Genomic DNA, 26,519 nt, shown 5'->3' with positions numbered 1-26,519 from the left:
GTTAATAACAAAGCTGCATGGATGAGAGAGCTTTGGAAAAGTCAGCGATGCCTGGATTCCTTACTCGCAAGTGCGAACATGTGTCATTTTTTCTCCTGGTCAGGTAGACGATGCAACTTTTTCCTGTCTCACAAGAGAACGACGCGTGGATTTCCGGACAAGGCACCTCGGACCTGCGCAGGTTCACAATTACTTTGACACCCAGTAACGACACGTGAGAAGTCCGGTTGCACGGTGTTCGAAAAATGCATTATATGGTGTTTGCATCATTATCAGCAGCCGCAAGTGGGTGTTGAGTTGTTTCTCCAGCCGTGATGCATCGATCTCCCAGCCGCAATGCAGGTGGAGCATTGATTCTAGCCGCGAAGCGGGTGGGGTATCGTTTTTCAGCAGCATTGCAGGTGGTGCATGGAAATTTCCCTGCATGGTGTTCTGTCAGTGGATTTCAGTCCTTGTTCTGCCAACTTCACTTTTCAAGGGTCCAGGGTCTGGATGATGCACCAGTAGAGAGGGCAGGAGTCTCATCTCAGCATTGAGCCCAGGTGCTGGCAGAGGAAGTATTTGATGGACCTGAGACTTCAGAACAGGAAGCAAGCTCAGTCCAAGCCTTTGGAGATTCTTCTCAAGTAGGAATACTCCAAAAAGTCCAGTCTTTGTCCCCTTTCACAGGTAGAAGCAGCAACTGCAGGATAGCCCAACAAAGCACAGTCACAGGCAGGGGCAGCACTTCTCAGCAATGCAGCCCTTCTCCTTCGCTGAGGTTCCTCTTGAATCCAGAAGTGATGTAAAAATCTGGGGTTTTGGGTCCACTACTTATACCCCTTTCTGCCTTTGAATTTGGCAACTTCAAAGGAATGTCTTTGTTCTTCACAAGATCCTACCTTGCCCTGGCCTGGTTGCAGAATCACACCAGGGGATTGGAGACTGCCTTGTGTGAGGGCAGCCACAGCGCATTCAGGAGTATATGACCATTCCTCTCTCCACTCTAGCTCAGATGGCCCATCAGTATTTGAGGCTACACCCAGCTCCCTTTGTGTCACTGTCTAGAGGAGATTCACAAACAGCCCAACTGTCCGTCTGACCTAGACAGGGAATACACAATCAGGCAGAGTCACAGAATGGGTTAAGCAAGAAAATGCCCACTTTCTAAAGGTCACATTTTCAAACTGACAATTTAAAAACTAAATTTACCAAAATTTGTATTTTTAAATTGTGAGTTCAGAGTCACCAGACTCTATATTTCTATCTGCTCTCACAGGGAAACTGCACTTAAAAGTTATTTAAAGGCATCCCCCATGTTAACCTCTGAGAGAGATAGGCCTTGCAACAGTGAAAAACTAATTTGGCAGTATTTTACTGTTAGGACATATAAAACACATCAGTGCATGGCCCACTTTTAAGATACACTGTACCTTGCCCATAGGGCTACCTAAGGCCTAACTTTGGGGTGCCTTACATGTATAAAAGGGGAAGGTTAGGTCAAATAGGTTAAAAATGCCCACACAGACACTGCAGTGGCAGGTCTGAGCCATGTTTACAGAGCTACTCATGTGGGTGGCACAATCAGTGCTGCAGGCCCACTAGTAGCATTTAATTTACAGGACCTAGGCACCTCTAGTGCACTATACTAGGGACTTACTAGTAAATCAAATATGCCAGTCATGGAAAAGCTAATCACACATACAATTTACACAGGGAACACTTGCACTTTAGCAATGGTCAGCAGTGGTAAAGTGCCTAGAGTACCAAAAACAGCAAAAGCAGAGTCCAGCACACAGTCAAAACATGGGAAGCAGAGGCAAAAAAAGACCACACCAAGGATGCCAGGTCTAATATACCATATAAAATAATATAAAATAATAGTAATTACAAGAACAGTTATGGCATTGCAACTCAAATCTTTTGTAGAGTGCCGAGCTATAGGTAATGTAGTGTGGCTATTGAGTTAAACACATTATTTATTGAGGTATGGGAGTTATAATAATTTGAAGGTGTTGTGTAATTAATTAATAAATTTGGGGTATAAGTTTAGAAATGTAAATGTTTGTGTAGGTTAAATTTTGTTTGAAGCCAAAGAATAAATAAAGTTATATTAATTTAATGGTGGTTCTTAAATTATACATTTAAAGTATAAATATAACTGAAGAATCTTGTTTGTGTATTTTAAGTTTGTTTTGTATAGAAATAATAAATACAATTTTCCTAACTCCAATAAAGGTTTAGCATTTGTAATTTTCTTGGAAAATCAATATGTTTATTTTTAATAAAACATTTTTTTTTAAATCATAGAGTTTTTTGTCATTGAGTGGAGTGTCATTAAATGGAGTGTGGTACAGAAGTGTAGAAGAGATTGTCATAAAGTGGACTATTGTAGAGTATAAAAGAGTGGAGTAGAGAGTACAGTAGAGTGGAGTATGGTAGCGTGGAGTAGCTTAAAGTGTAAGAGTGTCTAGTGGAGTGGTGTATAGTGGAATAGTGTACAGTGGAGAATTGTAGAGTGGAGTGGCGTAGAGTGGAAATGCATACAGTAGAAGCATATGGCACAGTGGCGAGGAGTGCAGTGGAGTAGCATGTAGTGTGGTACATGTAATAGCATACAGTGGAGTAGAGTAGAGTGCAGTGCCGTAAGAGTGGAGCAGCGTACAGTGGAGTGAGGTACAGTGTAGTGGCATTCAGTAGAATAGCGTAGAGTGGAGTGTTAAACAGTGGAATGGTGAAAAGTGGAATAGAGTATAGTAGAGTGTCTTAAGGTGGAGCTTTATAGAGTGCAGTAGCATAGAGGGGAATAGCATATAGTAGAGTGTCATAGAGTGTAGTGGCATGGTGTTGAATGTAGTGGTGAGTTTCAAGTTGCATACATTGGAATAGCGTAGACTGGAGTGGTGTAGAGAGAGAACTAGCATAGAATGCAGTGGCATAGAGTGGAGTTTTGTACAGTGGAATACCATACATTAGAGTGTCATGCATTGGAGTGGCATACAGTGAAGTGGCAATGAGTGGAATAGCATAGAATGGAGTGCATTACAGTGGAATTGAATAAAGTGGAATAGTGTAGCGTAGATTGGCTTAAAGTGTAGTTGTGTATAGTGTAGTGGCGCACAGTGAAGAGTGTTAGAGTGGAGAGGCGTACAATGGAATAGCATAGATTGTAGTGGTAAGAGTGGAGTTGAGTACAGGAACTAGTGCAGAGTGAAGTGGCATAGAGTGGAGTGGCATACTGTCATGTGGTTTAGAATGGTGAGCAGTAGAGTGACATAGTGTGCAGTGACATAGAGTGGAGTGACATACAGTGGAATGCCATACATTAGAGTGGCATACAGTGAAGTGGCATACAGTTAGGAGGTAAAGAATGGAACAGCATAGAATGAAGGGATGAAGGCATTACGTAAAGTAGAATAGTATAAAGTAGATTGACGTACAGTGTAGTGGTATACAGTGCAATGGCACACAGTGGAGTGTGAAACAGTGGAATAGCATAGAGTGGAGTGGCATACAGTGGAGTGGCATGAGTCTAGTGGCATATAGTGGATTGTTCTAGAGTTGACTGGCATAGAGCGAAGTGAGATACAATGTAGTGACATACTGTGTAATAACATAAGGTGGAGTGGCATACACAGGAGTGGTATACATTTGACTAGTGTACACAAGAGTAGGGTAGAGTAGCAGGGTACCATGTCCCGAAACTGCACCTCCACACATTCTACTTAGCTAAAAGGTCACCAACATATTCCATTGATGAGTCACCCGTAGTTCCCTGATACCTATATACAGCAGGATATATTACCATGCATAGCCCAATCACCCCTTACCACAGGAGATCTATTCTTAGATGGCCACCTTTTTTCTTTTGAACACTTAATGACTGACTTCTACCTACCGCCAGGTCAATTCCTCCTCCACAGGCAGATGGTCCGAATCTGCCAACTGCTAGGCACACCACAGATACAGAACCGACTATCCATCCAGTCATACAAACCATACTTCCTGCGGTAAATGGTCAACATCTCCTTATTTGGCTGTACAAAGCCATCAGGGACCTCTTGTCTCATCCCCTGAATTCCCTCCAGCACAAATAGGAGGACAACTTTGGAAGAGCATTGCACAGGAAAGAATGGCATCAGGCCCTTGAATTCCCCCAGCATACCTTACCCCATCCTGAATCAACCGTTATTTCCTTGATGCACAAGTGAGCTGCCCACACAGCCAAGTCCCAGACAAAGACCTGAAAGACACGCCATGTTCTTGCCTGACCCTTCAAAGTTATTGGCAAATCATCCACAATGGTCTTAGAATAATCACAGATTTGCTCAATATCCACACTTGGGAAGTATGTTCGTTAAGCATTTTTATATGCTATAAATGCCACAAACTCAGCACTTGTTTTGCCTCTTTGGGCCACGTCCTTCCTAAATGCACACTCACCCTCCACTGGTGTTCTCCAAGTGCCCCTCCACTTGAAGCCTGGTATGAAGCAGTGTGTAAATGGTCAGCAGCGGAAGAGGGTGCGCTCTGATATGAAGTCAGCCGCTTGCGCATACAGCCCATATCTCCAAACTGGGTGACTCTGGTTACTCTGTTCCTGGAATTCAATCAGCATACGTAAAATGACGACCTACTCCCATAGCCATGCCAGCATTGTTCACAACCTCTTCCCATAGCCTGAGATCCAGATTATTCTTCATAAAGTACACAATTATGATGAGTTTGCTCAGCATAGATCTCTCTCCATGCCCCTCACAATCCCACCTCCTCTCAGCTCATTTTACCTCAACTGTCGTTATGTCCTGTCATTCCCCCTCCCATTCTCAGTTCAAAACGGTTCCAACCAGTTAATTAAGAATAGTACTTCGTTTCCTCTTGTATATTCAGCATTCTCCAGATGACATGACATACAGTCGCTCTTTCTTCTTCACTCATAGACTATTACTGTACATTGTTGTTCAATTAACCCACAGGTGACTGCTGAAAGTAGACCGTCCTGCAATGACCCATATGGAAATATTTTTTCTTTTGACATGCACTGCGATATAAATGTGTAATTGTAATATTCTGGTAAAACATAACAAAAATAATTTACAAAAAAAATAGAATGAGGTAGAGTGGAGTGTCGTTGCGTGGAGTAGTGTAGAGTGGAATAGCATAAAGTTGAGTGTGGTACAGTGAAGTCGAGCACAGTGGAGTAGTGTAGAGTGTATTGTCTTACAGTCTACTAGTATACAGTGGATTGTCATGTACTGCAGTGTGGTACAGTTGAGCAGCATTGTATGATACTCTTCTCCACTCTATATAACCCTACTATATGAAAAGTCTACAACACTTCACAGCACTCTAAAACATTCTCCCCCACACTAGCCCCGTATACTCCACTGTTCAACTCTATATACCACGCTGTGCCCTTACATTCCAATGTACAACACTCTATTCCACTATACAACACTTTTCTACATGGCACAGCACTCCACTCTACTGTACAAGAACCCACTCTAATTTATAAAAGTTTACTACCTATACTACACCAGTATATTCCACTCCATGTTACTCTAATCTATGACATACCAATGCACTCTATTGTACTTTACTCCATACTAGATTACACTACTCACTCAACTCCACTCTACTGTAGAAGACTTACCTCACTCCATGCTAAAATACAACAATCAACTCTATGTCACTTTTTTACACACTACTGTACTTTATGCAGTTTCACTCTACAACAATTTACCACACAGTATGCAAATTTCAACCTTACTCCTATCTATACCTCTTCACTCCACTGTGCAAGACAGTACTATACTGTATGCCACTTATGTAATAGCTTAGTATGTATTTTTATCTCGTTAATGTTTTTAAAACACTTGGGCCCTCATTATGACATTGGCGGTAAATCCTGCTTACTGCCACGCTGAAGGCCCCCAACTTACTGCTGCCGCGGCAGATATCTGTTCACCATATTATGACACACACACACACCAGTCCGAAAGAATTCAGCCACAGACAAAAATCCGCCAGCCCAAAGGTCAGTAATAAACTGGTGGTATCAAAACCCACACCGTTACGCCAACAGAACAACGCCCACCACATTATGACCCACAAATCACCTTGGCAGACATTCAACGGCGGTAAACCATTGGCGGTACATACCATAGCGCTCACAATAGACACCAACAGACAAAACAACACTACATTGGACAATTTAAACAACACACACCTGAAACCCATACCCGCACCACACCCACACACCCATACAACTATAAAACACACACCCACATTACCCACAACCCTTTACGATTACAATTCATTGGCACGAGACTGACCAAGACCACTGACACAACTACATACACACACCACATACACCCATACTTCCCTCACGCAGCCCACTTCACACGCCCCAACACATTACACAACACGCATCACATAACACTCATGGCACCACAAAGGCACCCCCATTTCACTGAGGAGGAGTTAAGGGTCATGGTGGAGGAAATTGTCAGGGCAGAGCCACAGCTATTTGGAGCACAGGTGCGGAAAATATCAATAGCCTGGAAGATGGAGCTATGGTGGAGAATCGTGGACAGAGTCAATGCCTTGGGATAGCACCCCAGAACTAGGGACAACATCAGGAAGAGATGGAACGACCTACGGGGGAAGGTACGTTCCATAGCAGCAAGACACCAGCTCACTATCCATAGGAGTGGCGGTGGAGCAACACCTCCTCCCCCACAACTCACAGCATAGGAGGAGCAAGTCTCGGCAATACTGCATCCTGAGTACCTGCCTGGAGTTAGAGGAGGAGTGGACACTGGTAAGTCAACTTTCAACAATTATCACCCCCATACCTGCATGCAATCACATACCCTCACCCTCACTCCCATCACTCCACTACATCCCACACACCCCACCATCACTTCTCAATAATCCCAATGCCAAGCCCTGCATTCTGTTCCAATGCATGGACTCCCCTCACAGCACTGCAGGGACACTCATAAGCATAAAGAACTAATAATCCCACCATACACCAACATACACAAGTAAAAGCTGGCATGTACAATATGTCATACACATTAACCATAACACATCATTTACATCTCCACAGGTACCCCAGCCAATGTCACCGGAGAGGAGGTGCCAGCACTATCCAGTCCCCCAACAGAAGAAGCCCACAGTGATGACAGTAACTCTGGACTTCAGGATCTGGACGATCTACCTGGCCCATTAGGGACCACTGGACAGCCGGTTACCCAAGCCCAGTCACAGACCACCACAGAGCCTTCCCCATCAGTATCCAACACCACAGCACACACCCAGCGTACCCAAACTTCTGTCCCCAGGACACATCAAATAGCAGTGTGCCCACCTGAACATGGACCTAGGCTACACCTCGCACCCAAGACAATCAGGGAACTGTGGTCAGTGGAAGTGGGCCCACCATTCAGGGGACAGAGGAAGGCCAACAGGGATACTTAACATTGACGTGGGAGATATACTGGTCCGCCAAGCACACCATCTGCACATTCAGAGAGTGTAAACCCTTACGATTCCTGAACACCTGTTCATTCTGGCAGTGGGGGAACAAATGCAATATGTGTCCTGTCAATCGCCCCAATTATACTGGGGATATGTCCCATTGCATAAAACTCTGCCTCCACAGTGACCAAATCCTCAACCTTGGAGAATGCAATGTAGCTGCACATGTGTTTTATCAGGGCAGACAACACTCTTGTCAGCACTTTTGAGAACATTGGCTGTGACATTCCTGCTGCCAAGCCCACTGTCACTTGGAAAGAACCAATTGCCAGGAAATGGAGAACTGATAGCACTTGCACAAGAGGGGGGATCCCTGTGGGGTCATGGATAGCACATATCAGATCATGCTCCAATTGGACACCCTGATCTGTGATCGTGGCCCTGTCCAGTCTATAGGTGAGTGTTATGTGCCAGTCCTCCAGTGTAGCCAAGTCCACCAGGGATCTGTACATGAGGATATGTCTCCATCTCCTATTCATCCGCAGCCGTAGGAATCTAAGGGACAAAAGATTGAGGAGGCTGTCACAAACTGAACAGTGGAGCCACAACAGTAGTCTGCAATCTGTAAACATGTAATGGGTCAGTGTGATTTGTCCAGTATGTGCCTGTTTATCCAGTGATGCAGCATTATTCCATGCGCCTGCCCCCCTTGAAATGGCGTCTGCCTGTCCTGTGTGGAGGGACAGGTGGAAGTGAGGTAATGCCGCTGACGTTGTACGCTCTGGCAGGAGGCGATCGGGAACCCCGTTCAATTCATTTGTTAGTATTGGGTACAGTGGCCAATGGTGATCTATGCCTGCGGTGACGGTATGCACCACTGAGTATGTGACTGCCATTTTCTATCTAATTCCTCACTTGTTTCTTCCATAAGAGATGACCTACACTGCATGTGCTGCTGTGACCTGTGTATGGAATCTACCATGGCCCGTGTGGCAAGGGAAAGGGCCCCAGCATTCACTTCTGAGGAGTTGGAGAGACTGGCGGATGGGTCCTACCGCAGTACAGACTACCATATGGGCCTCCAGACCAACACTTTGAGCACGATGCATGTAGCATGAATGTATGGAGGTGTGTATGAAGGCATTGTGTAAGGGGGAGGGATGTCCTCCTGGATGGGTACATATTGAATGCTTGGCTAAGTGTGCCAATAGTGCTGGAAACGGGTATGGTGAACCATTGGTGTTACTGGCTGGACTGTTTGTCTAATGGTGTTCTCCTGTCTGTATTGCCTCAGCAGGTCAGTGCCCATCAAAAGAAGGGTATATGCGTGCCATCGCCAAGGACTTGTGCACCCTGGGGGTCTATGGCTGGCAGAGCATCCACTGTCGGAAATGGTGGGGGGACCTAAGATGCTGAACACGGAAGACTGTGGTGACCCAGCTGGGGATGGCCTCCCAGCGAGAAAGGGGTGCCCGTCGAACCCTGACCCCCCTGATGGCCCGCATACTGGCCGTGGCCTATAGAGAGCTGGATGGGCGCTTGGAGGCAACACAGCAGCCACAAGGGGGTCAGTACAGGGGCCATCATTGAAACAAATGGCGGGAGGGGTGGTAACTGGGTGGTGGGAGTGTGTCAGTGGGTGCCCCTAGGCCAGGCCAGACATAGCAGCATAGGTCCTCTGGTGGCTAAGGTTCTGAAGGGGAAAGACTGCCTACCTAGCTTGTTAGCATCCACTACTGGTCAGGGCTGCATGGGTCCCGGGTGTGCTGCAGTTGGCGGTGTGTGCTCGTCCTCATGCCTTGGTGGCTAGCAATATCACTGGTAGTGCAATGCATAGTGCTTAGGCCTGTACCCTGTGTGTGAGGGTGCTGTGTACGCCAACGGTCGTGTTGGTGTAGTCATTGACTCATTGTATCCTTTGTCTCTCTCCCCTCCATTTCTTGTTTTGTCATCCTGTCCTTATGTGCATTAGCATCATTTGGCAGAGGAGCAGAGCCACCGGCGACGGAGGGAGCTGCATCCCACAGGACCCAGGAGGCAGAGTCCACCGACGCTGAGGGCACCAGTGGGATGGACGGCAAGGGGAGCACCACTGCGGAGACTGAAGGGGACAATACAGACTCAGATACCTCCTCCTATGGGAACTCCCTGGTGGTGGCAGACACCTCTGTGACCACCCCTGCTACAGGTACAGCCACCACCCCCATACCAGCACCGCCCTCCTAGCAGACCCTCAGTGAGTTGCCCGTGCCCGCTCACCCAGGAGGGTGGGCATATCCTTTGCCCCAGGCACCTCAGGCCCTGCCCCAGTGAGCCCTGCTGCCCTGAGTGAGAAGGCTATTGACCTCCTGAGATCCATCTCTATAGGGCAATCAACCATTGTGAATGCCATCCAGGGGCTAGCAGCCCATTTGCAACAATCCAATGCCTTCCTGGAGGGCATTCCCAGTGGATTGGTGGCCCAATAGAGATCGATCCAGGCTCTAGCCTCCTCTCTGATGGCAGCCATCGTCCCTGTTTCAACCATCCCCCCTCTGGCTTCCACTTCCTAGTCCCATTCTCCTCAACCCCAACTCATCCCAAGCACACAGCCAGACGAGCATGCCAGACGAGCATGCACACAGGACAACACCCAAAAGTGTCTCAGGCAAACACAAGCACCAGACTTCATCCCACAGGCAGTCACACAAACGGCATTCAGTTGCAGACACAACAACATCCACTATTTCCACTGTCCCTCCTCCTCCTTCACCTCCCACCCAGTTACGTCCACACCTCACTGGCAGACACCTCCACAACATCTATGCACACGTCCCCTGTGTCCTCTCCCACCGTGTCTGTCCCCCCTCCTAAAGTACACAAACACAAGCACTCAGACACCCAACGGCCATCCACCTCACAACAGCATACAACCCATTCACCTGCACCCAAATCCAGCAGACAAACACCTCCAACAACCACTCCCTCATCCTCCACTCCCATTTCTTCCCCCTTCCCACCCCAATGTCCCTAAAAAGCTTTTCCTTTCCACCATTGACCTCTTCCCTACCCCTCCCCCCTGTCCTGCACATATGGCCAAGGTATCAAGACCCCAGCCAAGCACCTCAGCCAAACAGTCCCCAGGCCCAGTTCCATCAGCACCTACTTGTGATGGAAAGGATTCCAGGCCACAAATACTGAAGGGGAAGGAGCCTGCACCAGCCAGCAGAAGGCGAAGGAGCCTGCACCTGCCAGCAGAAAGGGGAAGGAGCCTGCACCAGACATCAAAAATGGGAATGAGCCTGCACCAGCCATCAAAAAGGGGAAGGAGCCTGCACCAGCCATCATAAAGTGGAAGGAGCCTGCACCAGCCAGCAGAAAGTGGAAGGAGCCTGCACCAGCCAGGAAAAAGAGGAAGGAGCCTGCACCAGCAGCTGTCACCAGAAGCCCCACCGCCAGCTGTGGTTATGCAGCCATCAGTGAGTGCAGGGGCTGAGCAGGAGCCTCCCACTACCACTACCACCACCACCACCGCCACAGTGCAGCCACCAGAGGGTGCATGGTCTGAGCAGGAGCCTCCCACTACCACCACCACCACAGTGCAGCCATTGGAGGGTGCACATGCTGAGTAGGAGCCTCCCACTATCACCACCACCACAGTGCAGCCATTGGAGGGTGCAGGGGCTGAGCAGGAGCCTCCCACTACCACTACCACTACCACCACAGTGCAGCCATAGGAGGGTGGAGGGGCTGAGTAGGAGCCTCCCACTACCACCACCACCACAGTGCAGCCGTCACCACCAGCGGACGCCATATGATCCAGCCTCCATCGGCTGCTGTGCAGCCTGTCCCCACCAGAACCAGTGAGCAAGTCACCCACTTGAGAGACTGTGGCCTTGCACTCCCCAGGACCAAGCAGAGGGCATGTTGCACCCTCCAGAACCAATGGAATATTCACCCACTTGAGAGACTGTGGCCTTGTACTACCCAGGACCAAGCACAGAGCATGTTGCCCCTCCAGAACCAGTGGTCTTGTTTCTGCATCTGGCTGCGGTGCCACCCCTCCCCCTGAGGTGCCTGCCTATTTGCCAACTGATGCCCCTGCAGTGTTCTCTCCATATTGGTGCAGGGAACAAGTGGGGCCTTGGACTTTGCCCTGTGGCTCCTGTGAACTGCAGACTGGGCAGTGTCCCTTTTTTGTACATTTGTACATATCTGTTGCATTGCCAAATCTAATTATTACTTTTGATGGTGATCTTATTACATTCACTTTAGTCAATTCCTGTTGTCCTTGCATTATTCAGCCAATTTACGGGAATAACTTGTTTTTCTTGTGCAGCTGGTTGTGTGTATGGTGTGTGTGTCTGGTGTGTGTTGTGCGTGTGTGTGTGTCACTCTCATTTTCCTGCCCCCCTCCATTGTGTGCTAGGCCACTGTACTCACCGTCGTTGTCTTCACCGGCGTTGGTGTTTGGGGTTGAGCATAATGTAGAAGATCATCGGGAAGACTTGCAGTTCTGGTTCCATGGTGGCGTGGTTCTTCCCTGTGTCTCCAAAGGTGAGTCCTCTGACTTCTGTGTTCTGTTTCCACCAGGCTTTTGATGGCATTGGTACCCCCCCGGAAAAGGTGGTGGATTGCCATGTCATAATATGGTGGGCGGAACTTTGTCTTCCGCCTGGCTGTAGGTGGCTACCACTGTGGGGACTGTTGTTTCCGCCCTGGCGGTCAGTGTGGTACATTGGCTGTCTTTCGGAGATATCACCGCTATGGTCATAATTTGGCGGTACTTACCGCCAGCCTGTCTGCGGTATTACCGCCACTTTATCACCAACCACCAGGGTCGTAATGAGGGCCTTAGACTGGATGATGTAATCAGTGATGTCATTTGAGATGTCATCAGTGATGTCACTGACCATGCCATATGTGATGCAATAGGTGTGGCAGTGAGCAGTTCATTGCAGGGGTGTAAGTTATAGTTAGGGTTAGTAACTATAACTGCCAAATTTCTATGGTTTTGTGTGAGTAAATTCAATACCTAGCTATCACGTCCCTTATCCTTTGCTTTTTTCAATGAATTTCAAAACAATTTCATTCTATTTCCTACCTATAACATCCCTGTAACCTTTGTGTTTTTTCAATGAGTTTCTAAGGTTGTTTTCATTCTATTTCCTAAATATAATGTCCCAGTAACCATTGTTCATTTTGTGAATTTTAAAGGTTTTTAGGTATCCTTCCTATCTATAAAGTCAGAGTAATGTTTGGTTTTTCAGTGAATTTGCAAGGTTTTGTAAAATAGATTAAATATACTAAACTAATTTACTTTTGGTTGGGGAGGGGCTGCTAAGTTTGTCAGTTGGTCAGAGTTTACACAAAGTCTACACAAGAATGACATTCCTAAGGTTTCTGTGTATTGATCTGGGCTGCTTTCTCCTGAGGGGCAGAAAAAAATTAACGTGATGTGTTTTTGGTAAAAACCTCAGCATTCCAGAGCTTAGCCAGTCAAGTACTGGCAAGATTAGAATATTTTAGTGTAGACTACCTTTGTGACATTGCCTTGTTTAGTGCCACCTTGCTTGAGTTTTTGGAAAAGATATTCAGGCACTGCAGCAAGGAAGCTTGAGCATAGCAACAAATAGTTGCATGACAGAGCAATCACTGTGACCTACTTGTGTCACCATAATAAGAATTCACCTCAAGTGTCACAGAAAACACAAAAATATTACATATAAGCATGTTGAAGTCAAAACACTTGTCACAAATAAGTAAAATTAAAATGTGCAAGGCCAGACTGTCCGTACCAGGCATTGGGCATTTCCATGGTAAGCTGGAAGGGCAGCTTTTGTTATTGCTTCCTGTTAGACCTGACATGCCTTAGGGTGGTCACCCCTAACGTTTTGCCTGCCTCCCTCCACTTTTTGGACTCTGTTTTTGCTGGCTTTTAGACTCTGCGCACTTTACCACTGCTAACCAGTGCTAAAGTGCATATGCTCTCTCCCTTTAAACATGGTAACTTTGGATCATACCCAATTGGACTATTTTATCTACTTATAAGTCCCTAGTAATGTGCACTGTATGTGCCTAGGGCCTGTAGATTAAATACTACTAGTGGGCCTGCAGCACTGGTTGTGCCATCCACTCAAGTAGCGCCTTTACCTTTTTCACTGCCAATTGGACTTGGCATTTACATGTACTTGCCAAGCCTAAAACTCCCCTTTTTCTACACATAAGTCACCTCTAATGTGTGCCCTAGGTAACCCCTAGAGCAGGGTGCTGTGTGGGTAAAAGGCAGGACATGTACCTGTGTAGTTTACATGTCCTGGTAGTGTAAAACTCCTAAATTCGTTTTTACACTACTGTCAGGCCTGCTCCCTTCATAGGCTAACATTGGAGCTGCCCTCATACATTGTTGAAGTGGTAGCTGCTGATCTGAAAGGAGTAGGAAGGTCACATTTAGCATGGCCAGAATGGTAATACAAAATCCTGCTGACTGGTGAAGTCGGATTTAATATTACTATTCTAGATATGCCACTTTTAGAAAGTGAGCATTTCTTTGCACTTAAATCTTTCTGTGCCTTACGATCCACGTCTGGCTAGGTTTAGTTGACAGCTCCTTGTGCATTCACTCAGACACACCCCAAACACAGGGTACTCAGCCTCATTTGCATACATCTGCATTTTGAATGGGTCTTCCTGGGCTGGGAGGGTGGAGGGCCTGCTCTGACACAAAAGACTGCCACACCCCCTACTGGGACCCTGGCAGACAGGATTGAACTGAAAGGGGACCTGGTGCACTTCTAAGACACTCTTTGAAGTCTCCCCCCACTTCAAAGGCACATTTGGGTATAAAACAGGGCCTCTGCCCTACCACCTCAGACACTTGCTGGAGAAGAAACCTGAACCAGAACCTGCATCCTGCCAAGAACTGCCTGGCTGCTCAAAGGACTCACCTGACTGCTTTCTACAAAGGACTGCTGCCTTGCTGTTGGCCTGCTGCCTTGCTGAACTCTTGTCTTGCTGCAAAAGTGCTCTCCAAGGGCTTGGATAGAGCTTGCCTCCTGTTTCCTGAAGTCTCAGGATCAAAAAGACTTCTTTCTTTCAACTGGAAGCCTTGTGCGCCAAAAAATTAGACACACAGCTTGCTCCACGGTGAAAGATTCACTGCACGCGATCCGAAAAGACGCCGCTCGACCCCGCAAGGAAAAGATCAACGCTACGCCTGCAGTGCGACCGGAACTTCGCCGCATGGCTCGCCAGGGCAACGCCGCCTGACTTCCAGACAGGAAATCAACGTGACACCTGTCGTGAGGGAGAAAATTCCAAGCACAGCCCACCGGAACGACGCGCAGCCGGACAACAAGCCCAGGATTCCACGCACAGACCCTGGGACATCTGGTAATCCCGCAAACCACAGAAGGAGATTGCCCGTGCGCCGGAAAACAACGCACGTCTTCCCCGCGTGAAAAATAATGACGCAAGTCTGTGTGTGAAGGGGCGAAACCGACGCACACACCATTTTTCCAAGCATCTCCTCCTCTGCGGCCCTTTGCAGAGATTTTCCACTCCAAACCAGGTACTTTGTGCTTGAAAGAGTCTTGGGCCCTCATTCTGACCCTGGCGGTCGGTGATAAAGCGGCGGCCAACCCGCCAACAGGCCGGCGGTCCAAAATATGCAATTCTGACCCTGGCGGGAACCGCCAACACAGCCCGCCGCATTAACACTCCGCCCGCCACGGCGGAACAAACAAACAGCGCGGCAGTCCCCGCCAACAGCCAGGCGGCAGACAATGTACCGCCCACCCTATCACGACCCACCAATCCGCCACCTTTTCCGGGGCGGGAGCACCGCCGATAAACACACGGCGGAAACAGACTACGAACGGGAAAACGCTCACCTCCACATACTCCACGCGAGATTCCGGCAGTATGGAACCCGAGTTGCAGGTCATCCCCGCACTCCTATACCTGCTCCTGTACCAGGAGCACGCCCGGCGGCGCGGAAGACATCGGTGAGTACTGCACCTACGACACAGGGGAGGGAAAAGATTATCGGCACACACCCACCCACCCACACCCACTACAACACACACATCAATGCATTCCCACAGATCACTGTCACAACCCACAAACCCCCCCCTCCGAAATAATGCAAAGACCAAAAGAAGAGATCTTAAACGGGCAGATATATTGAAAAATGGACAGCAGTAATCCAAATAAATAAATAAACTATGTACAAAATATATACAGCTACTAAATGTAGTCCAACCACTGTCCGTGGACCACAGGGGTCCTGAGCAAAGGGGCAAGGCCCAGTCCCACGACAAGAACTCCACGGAGAGAACACTGCAGGGGCATCAGAAAGAAAAAAGGACAGGCACCTCAGGGGGAAGGGAAGGGGGGGCACCTCAGCCACTTGAGTACACGACGCCAGATCCACGAGGGGACTCCATGACCACTGGCCCATCCTGGGGAGTGCAATGCCACAGTCCAAACAGTCCATACAGTGGGTGGCCTGCCCACTGGGCCATCCTGGGGAGTGCAAAGCCACAGTCCATACAGTCCGTACAGTGGGTGGCCTGCCCACTGGGCCATCCTGGGGAGAGCAAAGCCACAGTCCATACAGTCCATACAGTAGGTGGCCTGCCCACTGGGCCATCCTGGGGAGTGCAAAGCCACAGTCCAAACAGTCCATACAGTGGGTGGCCTGCCCACTGGGCCATCCTGGGGAGAGCAAAGCCACAGTCCAAACAGTCCATACAGTGGGTGGCCTGCCCACTGGGCCATCCTGGGGAGAGCAAAGCCACAGTCCATACAGTCCATACAGTGGGTGGCCTGACCACTGGGCCATCCTGGGGAGAGCAAAGCCACAGTCCAAACAGTCCATACAGTGGGTGGCCTGCCCACTGGGCCATCCTGGGGAGAGCAAAGCCACTGTCCAAACAGTCCATACAGTGGGTGGCCTGCCCACTGGGCCATCCTGGGGAGTGCAAAGCCACAGTCCATACAGTCCATAACATACTCCACTGCCACTGGAGGAGGCATGTTGGCCAGAGGACATCCTGCAGCCCTGCCCGAGACAGATCCTGCCCTGCCACGTCTGCCAAAGGGCCAGCGGTTCCTGGCTGGAAGGGCCTAGTTCAGCGGTTCTTGCCTTGAAGGGCCCAGTTCAGCGGTCCTTGCCTTGAAGGGCCCAGTTCAGCGGTTCTTGCCTTGAAGGGCCCAGTTCAGCGGTTCTTGCCTTGAAGGGCCCAGTTCAGCGGTTCTTGAGACGGCGGTCCCCAGCGGAGCGGTGCTGGAGACGGCGGGGCCCAGTTCAGCGGTCCTTGCCTTGAAGGGCCCAGTTCAGCGGTTCTTGCCTTGAAGGGCCCAGTTCAGCGGTTCTTGCCTTGAAGGGCCAGTTCAGCGGTCCTTGCCTTGAAGGGCCCAGTTCAGCGGTCCTTGCCTTGAAGGGCCCAGTTCAGCGGTTCTTGCCTTGAAGGGCCCAGTTCAGCGGTCCTTGCCTTGAAGGGCCCAGTTCAGCGGTTCTTGCCTTGAAGGGCCCAGTTCAGCGGTTCTTGCCTTGAAGGGCCAGTTCAGCGGTTCTTGCCTTGAAGGGCCCAGTTCAGCGGTTCTTGAGATGGCGGTCCCCAGCGGAGCGGTGCTGGAGACGGCGGGGCCCAGTTCAGCGGTCCTTGCCTTGAAGGGCGCAGTTCAGCGGTTCTTGCCTTGAAGGGCCCAGTTCAGCGGTTCTTGCCTTGAAGGGCCAGTTCAGCGGTCCTTGCCTTGAAGGGCCAGTTCAGCGGTCCTTGCCTTGAAGGGCCCAGTTCAGCGGTTCTTGCCTTGAAGGGCCCAGTTCAGCGGTTCTTGCCTTGAAGGGCCCAGTTCAGCGGTTCTTGAGACGGCGGTCCCCAGCGGAGTGGTGCTGGAGACGGCGGCCATTCTATGGCCAACTGCTCATTGCCTGGTGGTGCCCTCCTGGGCAGCGGGGATGGTGCTCCTTCAATGCCCACCTGGGCTGTGGGTGGTGGGGCCCTCCTGGCCAGCTGGGCTGGGTCCTCCCTGGGCAGCGGCTATGGGGGTGGTGGGCTCTCCCGGGGCAGCTGTGCCGGTTCCTCCCTGGGCAGCGGCTATGGGGGTTGCGGGCTCCTCCTGGGCAGCTGTGACGGGTCCTCCATGGGCAGCAGGCCTGCTGCCTGACTTCTCCGCCTTGCTGCCCTTGCCCTCCTTAGTCGGGAGTCTGTGGCCCTTTCCTCCCTTTGGAGCTGTGGCTGTTGACGGTGGCTGGCTAGTGTCCTGGGGGGATATAGAACCCGGGCTCCGGCGGCGGCCCTTCCGCCTTCTGCTCCTCTTCCCAGGGGGTGGGCTGGCTGTCCCCTTGCTGCTGGGCGAAGATCCAGACCTGCGGGCTGGTGGGCTCCAATACCCCTGCACCCTTGTCAAGGGGGCTGCAGGGCTGGTGGTGGCTGAGGTGCTCTTCTTACCCCGACGAGAAGGAGGGGGGGGCTCAGGGTCAGGAAAGAAGGTAGCAGTAGAGAGATAGATTTTCCTGGGACAATGGATAGTGGTAGGTACAGTGGGTATGGGAGTGGAGGGAGAGGATGTGGTTGTAGGCGAGACAAGTTTGCTGTCTTTGGGTGCAGGTGCAGGAGCGGGAGGCTGTCGTGAGGTGGATGGCTGTTGGGTGGGTGGGTGGCTGCGTTTGTGTGGTGTGGAAGAGGGGGTGACAGACACAGTGGGAGAGGACACAGGGGACGTGTAAATGGCAGTGGGGGTGGTGACTGCACGTGTGCGGACTGGACTGGAGGGTGTGCTGGTGATGGAAACACTGGCTGATGGTGAGGTGAATGAAGGTGTGAGTGTAGACGTCACAGGGAGGGAGGAGGGAGACAAGGAGGTGGGGGTCACAGAGGTGGTAGTGACTGTTGGCATGTCTGCATCGGAATGTTGCTTGTGTGAATGTCTGCGTGATCTGTGGTGCTTGTGTTTGGATGAGCTGCTCTTGGGTGTTGAGGTGTGTGCAGGCTGGTCTGATGGTGTGGGTGGGACAGGCAGAGGAACAGGAGACTGGGAGGAGGGAGTTAGTAGAGGGAGGCAGGAGACAGGGACAATGGCTGCCGTCAGTGCTGAGCCAGAGCCTGGAACGATCGCTGATGGGCAGCATGACCCGAATGAATGCCCTCCAGGTACGCATTGCTGCGATGAACCTCCCTCTCCACCCCCTGGATGGCATTCAAAAGGGTAGTCTGCCCAACAATGAGCGTTCGGAGGAGGTCAATGACCTCCTCACTGAGGGCAGTGGGGGTAACAGGGGCAGGGCCTGAGGTGCCTGGGGCGAAGGAGATGCCCGGCTTCCTGGCAGAGCGGGCACGGGGCGAACGCTGAGGGGCTGCTGGGAGGGCGGAGATGGTGCGCTGGGTGGCGGCTGTACCTGTAATGGCGGGGGGCACGGATGGTGCCACCCCCGCAAGGGAGCTCCCTTCCGAGGATGTGTCCGTGTCGCTGCAGGGTCCAGTCGTCCCCGTTGTGGAGCTCCCCTCGCCCTCCGTCTCACTGGTCCAGTCAGACTCTGTGGCATGGCCCTCCTGGGCCATGTGAGATGCAGCTTCCTCCTGCCCCGATGCCACTTCTCCTCCGCCTGATGATGCTGATGCACACAAGCACAGAAAGACAAACAAAAAGGGGGGGGGAGAGAGAAATAAAGAGATTTTGAGTACATGGATCACCGGTACAGTTAGCGGACATGACAGACACAGATGCCCCCTGCACTAAGTTGCGCACTTGGGGTCCGCTACGCATTCCGTGGAACATGCCCTACACGCCTAGAGTTGACAACTGCACCCATGGATGACACGGCCCAGGGATGGCTGTACTGACACACTACTGAGGGTGGTGGCTGGGGACACAGGGGCTTACGGGGGTGCCCAGCCTACAGATATCGCCCTGGCCTAGGGGGACCCACAGCCCTCCTCCCCCACCCAGACACCTCCACTGCGCGACAACAGAGTAGATAATGCTTGTACTCACCCCCTTGTGTCTGCTGTGCTGCCCTCACGCGCCCATCCAAATCAGGGTAGGCCACCGCCAGGATCCGGAACATCAGGGGGGTCAGTTGACGGCAGGCACCCCGCCTACGTTGGGAGGCCATCCCCAGCAGAGACTCGGCGGTCTTCTTGGTCCCGCGGCGGATGTCCTCCCACCTCTTGCGGCAGTGGGTGCCCCGTCGATGGTGGACCCCCAGGGTCCGGACTTCCTTGGCGATGGCACGCCAAATCCCGATCTTCTCATGGGCGCGGACCTATGTGACACGTACAGGGAGGGAGAAATACCACGTTCAAGTTTGTCTGCATTTTCGTTGCCAGTGGCCCAACGCCCCCCATCCCCGCCAGGCCCCCCTCCAGGCCCCCCGCCAGGCCCAACATGCCCCCCATCCCCGCCAGGCCCCCCGCCAGGCCCAACATGCCCCCCATCCCCGCCAGGCCCCCCACCAGGCCCCCCGCCAGGCCCAACATGCCCCCCATCCCCGCCAGGCCCCCCGCCAGGCCCCCCGCCAGGCCCAACATGCCCCCCATCCCCGCCATGCCCCCCGCCAGGCCCCCCGCCAGGCCCAACATGCCCCCCATCCCCTCCATGCCCCCCGCCAGGCCCAACATGCCCCCCATCCCCGCCAGGCCCCCCTCCAGGCCCCCCGCCAGGCCCAACATGCCCCCCATCCCCACCAGGCCCCCCGCCAGGCCCCCAAGCCAGCCAGTGGCCCCAAATCCATATTGAATTAAACTCACTTGTTGGTCTGGAGGACCGTAGAGTAGCGCATACTGGGGGAGGACCCCATCCACAAGTTTCTCCAACTCTTCTCCAGTGAAGGCAGGGGCCCTTTCCCCAGGCGCAGCAGCCATTGTCCCTTCCAGACCGAGGTCACAGCAACACTTGCAGTATAGGTCCTCTCCTGTGAAAGTTCAAGTCGCAAGTGAATAAGTAGATAGAAAATGGCGGTCACGTCCGCGGCGGTGCGTACCGCGGCGGTGCGTACCACCAGCGCCCTTCGCCATTGGCTCCTGAAACCCATAGGCTTCAATGTTAACCAATGCGGCTTCGCGCCGCGGTCTTCGACCGCCGACCGCCGTGGTGTGCCACGCCAGCGCATTGACCTCACATCCCATTGTCACACTTCACAGGTCAGGCAGCCGAGGGTCCACATGGCTCAATTTCAACTGCGTCACACAGGCCTAGGCCTTGCATAGCCACTCAGACACGCCATTCACTGCATAGAGAATCGTTTACTGTGCAAGCTGTGAGTACGTACCTGTGGGTTGCTTGACTGTGTGCTCCATGTTGTCCTTCCTAGGCACCGTCCGCTGGGTTTGGCGAGGAGACGGATGAATCCTCCCGTGTACAGGCCGCTGGTGGACCTGTCGACAATGGAAGCACGCCACATTATCCTGACCTACCGGCTTGACCGTGCCACTATACAAGAACTGTGTGCCCAGCTGGAGCCCGACCGGATGTCCCCCATCCGCCAACCCACAGGGATTCCCCCTCTGGTGCAGGTCCTGTCAGTACTCCATTTCTTGGCAAGTGGGTCATTTCAGACAACAGTGGGAATTGCTTCTGGGATGTCTCAGCCCATGTTTTCGAAGGTGTTATCCAGAGTGTTGTCTGCCCTGATGAAATACGTGAGGAGCTACATCATTTTCCCTGAGGTGGGCGAATTGGCTACAGTGAAGGGTGATTTCTACGCCCTTGGACATATTCCCAACGTCATTGGTGCCATTGATGGGACCCATGTGGCTTTGGTTCCCCCAAGAGACAGGGAGCAGGTGTACAGGAACAGAAAAAGTTACCATTCCATGAACATCCAGGTGGTGTGTTTGGCTGACCAGTACATCTCGCATGTAAATGCCAAATTCCCTGGGTCAGTGCATGACGCCTACATCCTAAGGAATAGCAGCATCCCTTACGTGATGGAACAGCTAGAGAGACACCGTGTATGGCTATTGGGGGACTCTGGGTACCCCAACCTGTCGTGGCTTCTGACCCCAGTAAGGAATCTCCGGACCAGGGCAGAGGAACGGTACAATGAGGCCCATGGGCGTACTAGGAGGGTGATCGAACGCACCTTCGGCCTCCTAAAGGCCAGGTTTCGGTGCCTGCATATGACAGGTGGATCCCTAATGTACTCACCTAAGAAGGTGTGTCACATCATCGTGGCCTGCTGCATGCTTCACAACCTGGCTTTGCGCCGCCAGGTGCCTTTCCTGCAGGAGGATGGTCGAGACGTTGGTGTTGTGGCAGCTGTGGAACCTGTGGAGAGTGACGAGGGGGAAGACGACGGGGCTGAAACAGACAACAGGGACAGAATCATTGAACAGTACTTCCAATAGGACACAGGTAACAATTCAAACATAATTTAGTAAATGTGAACTACTCTCCTGCATCTCTGCTGCCTGTCTATTTGCCCCAGTGTATGATGACTGAGTTGTGGCTTTTCCCTCCCTATTTCAGATCTGGGGTCCCCACTACGAGTCCTGTGCTTCGTTTCCCCATGGACTACAGCTTTGTGGCAGCTGTTTGTTGACTTCACTATGTACAAGGACATATTTGCACTGTCATGTCAATTACAATATTTTGAAATCACAGCCAGACTCCAGATAGTTTTGTGCAAAATAGGTGTTTATTTCAGTGCTCAAAATGGGATGGGTGGTTTCAAGTGGGTGGGGGCTATGGTGAAGGAATGTCCATGGCAGAGTCCAGAGTAACAGTCACACAGGTGCATTGTCCATAGGCCTGTGGAGAGATGGAGCATGGGCAGTTCAAGGATGGACAGGGTGACAATGTGGGACAGTGGGATGACATCAGGTGGTATCCTTTGCTGGCGGGGGTCTTGACATCCTACTCTGTCTTCTTGCGAGATCTCAGGGCCCTCTTGCGGGGTGGTTCTTCTCCTGCAGGAGGTGGGGGTCTGGTGGGCTGCTGTTGTGCGCGGGCCTCCTGTCCACTAGCGCCGGCGGAGGTGGTTGGCTGTTCTTGGTCCAGGCTAGTGGCAGGGGCCCTTTGTTGTTGTTGAGTGTCCGTCCTGGTGTTGATGAGGTCCTGCAGCAGCCCTACCATGGTAACCAGGGTGGAGGTGAGGGCTCTGATGTCCTCCCTGTACCCCCGATAGTGTTCCTCCTGCAGTACCTGGATCTCCTGGAACCGGGCCAGTACCGTCGCCATCGTCTCCTGGGAGCGGTTGTATGCTCCCATGATGGTGGTGAGGGCCTCGTGGAGAGTGGGTTCCCTGGGCCCGTCCCCCCCCTGTCGCACAGCTGCCCTCCGAGTTGCCCTGTTTCCCTGGGCCTCTGCCCCCTGGCCGGTGTGCCCACTACCACTGCCCCCAGGTCCCTGTTGTTGTTGGGGTGGTGGGTTATCCTGGGTGCCCTGTAGTGGTAGACACACCGCAGATTGACGCGCCCTGGAGACAGCGGCATGGGCCCGCTGGGTGGGAGCTGTGCTGGTGTTCCCAGAGGGGTTTGGGTCTGTAGTGGCCTGTGCCTGTGTGAGGGGAACCGACTGTCCAGAGGTCCCCGATGGTCCGGGCTGGTCATCAGTGTCCAGGTCGACAGAGCTGCTGTCATCGCTGACGGCCTCTTGGGTGGGGGGTGTGGAGAATTCTGGGCCCTCCGTGGCGGTGTGTTGGCGGTCGGGTCCTGCAGGGGTATAGAGGTATGGTTATAGTTTCAATGTGTGCCATATGGGTGTATCTGTGGGTTCCCGTGTCCCCAAGTGCTGGCATTCGTGTGTGGGGGCTTTGGTGAGGGTGGCTTGTGGGGGGGATGTGTATATGCATTGGGCCTGCTTTGGTGATGGGTGTCCATGCTTAGTGGACGCATGCAGGCCTAGGTTTTGGGATGTGTGGGTTGTGATGGTGAGACATTGGCAGGGAATAGGTGTGCTGGGGGTGGGGGTGAGGATGGTGGTGGGGGTGAGGGTGGGGGTGAGGGTTGGGGTATGATTTGGCATGCAGGTGGGGGGGAAGCAGTATTGAAGCTTCAACTTACCAGAATCCATTCCTCCGCCGACTCCTGCGAGGCCGTCAGGATGCAGGATGTTCAAGACTTCCTCCTCCCATGTTGTAAATTGTGGGGGTTGAGGTGGGGGTCCTCCGCCAGTCTTCTGCACGGCGATGTTGTGCCTGGATACCATGGAACGCACCTTCCCCCGTAGGTCGTTCCATCGCTTCCTGATGTCTTCCCGATTTCTGGGGTGCTGTCCCACAGCGTTGACCCTGTCGACAATCCTCTGCCATAGCTCCGTCCTCCGGGCAATGCTGGTGTATTGGACCTGTGTGCCGAAGAGCTGGGGCTCTACCCGAACGATTTCCTCCACCATGACCCTGAGTTCTTCGTCTGAGAAGCGGGGGTGTCTTTGGGGTGCCATGGAGTGGTGTGTATGATGTGTGGGGTGGAGTATGTGTAGTTAAGTGTGTTGAGTGTGGTGGTGTGTGTTGTTTTGTGTGTGGATATTGTGTGGGTGATGGTGTAGTGTGCCTCTGTGTGATGGTATTCTGTGATCGCTGATGTGTCTCTCAGTGCTTCTTTTCGGATTTTGGTCGAATGGGTTTGTGGGTGATGTGGGTGTGTGTTTTATGTTGTATTGTGTGTGTGGGAGTGGTGTGTGTATGTGTATCAGGTGTGTGGAATTCAAATCGTCCAATGTGGCTGAGTTTTGTTCGTTTGTGTGTATTCTGACCGCGGCGGTGTGTACCGCCAATGGAAAACCGCGTTTGAAAGACCGCCGCGTGGATTCGTGGGTCGTAATGGCATGGGCGTATTTCTGTTGGCGTGACGGTGGAGGTTTGGTCACCTCCACTTTTCCGCCGACCGCTGGTCTGGCGGTCTGTTGTGGCTGTCGGATTTTCGGAGGTTTGGCTGCTGCGGGTCAGAATGACCGTGGCGGGTTACCGCGACCGCAGCGGAATTATGGAGGATTTCTGACCGGCGGTAGGCGCCTTTTACCGCCGAGGTCAGAATGACCACCTTGGTTTGCTTTTTAAAGACTTAAGACACTTCATATCACTTTTCAGTGATATCTCTACAATTTGTTATTGCATCTTTTATCGTTTTGACCTACAAATACCCAGATAAATATTATATATTTTTCTAAACACTGTGTGGTGTATTTTTGTGGTGCTATATTTTGTTAGTGTATGATTTATTGCACAAATACTTTACACATTGGCCCTCATTACGACCCTGGCGGTATAGAACAGCCAGGGCCGCAGCACGCGGGAGCACCGCCGACAGGCCGGCGGTGCCCCGCGGGGCATTCTGACCGCGGCGGCTTAGCCGCGGTCAGTAAAGGGAAACCGGCGGTCTCCCGCCGGTTTCCCGCTGCCCCCAGGAATCCTCCAAGCTTGGGGATTCCGACTCCCCCTCCCGCCATCCAGTTCCTGCCGGTTCTCCCGCCGGGAACCGGATAGCGGGAGGGGGAGTCGCGGGGCCCCTGGGGGCCCCTGCAGTGCCCATGCCAATGGCATGGGCACTGCAGGGGCCCCCGTAAGAGGGCCCCTACAAGTATTTCACTGTCTGCTTGGCAGACAGTGAAATACGCGACGGGTGCAACAGCACCCGTCGCACCTTCCCACTCCGCCGGCTCGATTACGAGCCGGCATCCTCGTGGGAAGGGAGTTTTTCCATGGGCTGGCGGGCGGTCTTTTGGAGACCGCCCGCCAGCCCAGGGAAAAACTCATAATACCCTCCGCTGTCTTTTGGTATTATGGAGGGCTGAATTCTGGCGGGGAATTCAGAATGAGGGGCATTGTCTTCTAAGTTAAGCCTGACTGCTCAGTTCCAAGCTACCAGAGGGTGGGCACAGGATTATTTGGATTGTGTGTGACTTACCCTGACTAGAGTGAGGGTCCTTGCTTGGATAGGGGGGTAACCTGACTGCCAACCAAAGACCCCATTTCTAACACTTCCCTAGACCAAGCACTCTTAAAAAAATCCTATCAGTATGCATTACATGTGAATTTTACACCTTGTAGTTCGCTTGTGAACATTTTCTATACAGTACTTCAGACATGTATGATTTATTGCATGTGTATGGCTTTGTGATGTAAAATGCTTCAATACCCTATGCTGGAAGAAGGGAGCTTTAAAACAGTGGTTCCCAACCTGTGGTCCCGGGACCCCTGGGGGTCCACAGAGCCTCCTCAGGGGTTCCGCGACTGTTTAGAAAACTAAATGATATTAACAGATTAGGCCCCCACCTTTCAGTAATGACTGAATTCCCTGGATTCCAATAAAGATTCAGTGGGGGTACCCTGGCTCCAGTAATGATAAAGTAGGGGTCCACAGAAGTCAAAAGGTTGGGAACCACTGCTTTAAAACAAATGAAATATATGTGAAAGAGGGGTATTGTTAGAGAGTGGTGGAAATCACTGAAGAACTCCAATAAAGATTCCTGTGTCCTTGTAAACTGTAAAATCATTGTTTACTATCCTTCAAAAATGCATATCATTGAATATATAATAAAAACGTATTGTAGAATGCACAGTTTTTTAAAAAAAATCCCAAATTTTCTTCGAGGGGAAGAACCTCCCAAACCCCTTTGTAGTGGTCAGGCTTGCTCACTAGCTACCCTGTGGGTCTGGTCTGGCAAAATGTGCCCGGCCTGCTTTGGGTTCCCTATACTGCCCAGAAAATGTATGAGCTATGTTTAGGTATTTTTATTTTATATGAATTTTTCGACATTCGCAAAGCATTCTCGAACAGTCCTGTCACATAGGTTCCAGATTTGCTGTAGACTTGCAAAACTTGCTGTGATTTTTACAAAGTGATAAAATGAAACATAGACATTCTTAAAACTAATTTGGAGGTGTGAGGTTTAATTATTTACTTATAAGAAACTTAACTTTACAAATGTGTTTTAATATATATTTGCGTATTTGCTTGTGACGTTGTAATGTCATTCAACATCTTTGCAAATATCTTGTGACATGGGAATAAATGAGACCTGATTGGCTAAAACAGACTTCATATGTGAAAAGGAAGTGCACTCCCACTTTTTCACATTCACCTTTTACTATCAGGTTGGAAAGGCTGTCTCTCACATTTTAGATGTGT

The sequence above is a fragment of the Pleurodeles waltl genome, chromosome 9 (genome assembly GCF_031143425.1).
Source record: "Pleurodeles waltl isolate 20211129_DDA chromosome 9, aPleWal1.hap1.20221129, whole genome shotgun sequence".
In the NCBI taxonomy this organism is placed as follows: Eukaryota; Metazoa; Chordata; class Amphibia; order Caudata; family Salamandridae; genus Pleurodeles; species Pleurodeles waltl.
This window is presented reverse-complemented; position numbering follows the sequence as displayed.